The 1802-nt window shown below is 51.1% G+C and overlaps 1 protein-coding gene across 1 annotated transcript in view; it reads left to right on the top strand.

Moving 5' to 3' along the window:
* The window catches only part of SPNS3 (sphingolipid transporter 3 (putative)), a 59982-nt gene that overhangs the window by 17853 nt on the left and 40327 nt on the right, over positions 1 to 1802 (top strand). The window lies entirely within an intron of this gene.

Raw genomic sequence — 1802 nt, 5'->3', positions numbered from 1 at the left:
CTTGGCGATCTCTTTCTGAAACACCAGCCCCTAAAACTCCCAGGTTTTGTCTCGCGTGGATCCACAATCAATGCTCCTGGAAGCAGCAGTCAAGACAGCAAAAGGTGCTTTGCATTGTAAACCTGCTGCACAAGACCTCTCTAGCGTACTGGAAAGGGAGTGTTACTTTGAGGACTAAGGGGCGCTCCGCCCAAGCCCCGGTATTTCCCATGGCCTCATATGCACATGAAAGTTGGATAATGAATGAAGAACATTGGAGAATTGCTATGTTTGAATCGTGGTGCTGGTGAAGAATGTCAGAGCCACGGACTGCCAAAAGACAAACAGATCTGTCTTGGAAGAAATACGGCCAGAGTGCTCCCTCGGGGCCAGGCTGGGGAACCTTTGTCTTACATGCCTTGGACATGCTGCCAGGGGAAAGACGGGACTTTCTACTCCTGCCAACAGTCACGGCCTTGGAAACTCACGGGGCAGCTCTATGCTCTCCTACCGGGTGGCTGTGAGTTAGCATCAGCTTGATGGCGTGAGTTTTTCCTTTTTTTGGTCAGGAGAGCCTAGTCCAGGGGTCCTCAAACTATAGCCCGCCAGTCATATGCGGCCCGCCGAGGATATTTATCCAGGTTGCCCCGTTTGTTTTTCACTTCAAAATAAGATATGTGCAGTGTGCATAGGAATTTGTTCCTAGTTATTTTTTTAAACTATAGTCCGGCCCACCAATGGGTCTGAGGGATAGGGAACTGGTCCCCTGTTTAAAAGTTTGAGGACCCCTGGAAAAGGACACCATGCTCAGTAAAGTGAGGGGCAGTGAAGATGAGGAAGCCCCTCAACAAGATGGACGGACCCAGCGGCTTCAACCAGGGGCTCAAACATAGCAGTCACTGGGAGGGGCGCGGGACCGGGTAATGGTGTGTTCTGTGGTACACAGGGTCACTGTGGGTCGGAACCGGCTCAATGGCACCCAACCACTAGAACCAACCCCCTCCGGGGTCCGGTTCTGTTCTGACACAGACAGGCCGTCAGGGCTTGGGGTCAGGTCCAAGGCAACTGGCTTTACTGGTTTGCCTCGGTCCCTCCCTCAGCTTGCAGCTTAATTCTTAAAACAAATATTAAGGCCGGAGAGACATTGTTTCCAAAATGTATTAAAAGTCAAGTGGAAAGCAGGTGTTGTGAGAATGATGAAGTCAACATATGTACTAATGGGCTGGACACAAATGATGTATGTACGGATTGTGATGCGTTTATGAGCCCCTAATAAAATGATTATTTAAAAATAAAAAGTCAAACATGGAAAACCGGGGTTGGGATGTGAATGTGCTGGAGCAGGGGCTCCATCCCCGGGAGCGGGCTTTGGGTGGGGTGGGAGAGGCGGCCGGGAGGGCCTCTTTGGTTTTCAATCCATTACAGACAGCGACCAGTCTCAAGTGTCAGGAAAGGCAGGCCTTGGTGACCCTTCTATGGTCCTGTAAAGGGATAGGACTTTCACCGGAGGCCTCTTCTGGTAGTCGTTATTAAAACATTAAATGCCATTGACACCAGCGATGAGATTGGACCATCTTAAATGGCCGTTTTTCTTTTGTAGGTGAAAACTTGCTTTGTTTTCGCAACTGCCTATGGCTCAACTCCCTGTGGGAGGGGGTCACCAAAGAGGGGGTTAGTGGGAGAGTTCGCAAGAACCCCTTCGTTCCCTGGGCGCAGGAAATGGGTTCACTGGATGAATGGAGAGCCCGAGAGTGGGCGGAGCCCTCCAGACCCTGAGGCCCTTGCTCTGTGGGCAGTGGTGTGTGTGTGTGTGTGTGTGCGTG

Source organism: Echinops telfairi, unplaced genomic scaffold, assembly GCF_000313985.2.
Source record: "Echinops telfairi isolate 266 unplaced genomic scaffold, ASM31398v2 ScPeMD7_2010;HRSCAF=2546, whole genome shotgun sequence".
In the NCBI taxonomy this organism is placed as follows: domain Eukaryota; kingdom Metazoa; phylum Chordata; class Mammalia; order Afrosoricida; family Tenrecidae; genus Echinops; species Echinops telfairi.
Note: the sequence above shows the minus strand (reverse complement) of the source record. Positions and strands in the feature narration are given on the sequence as shown.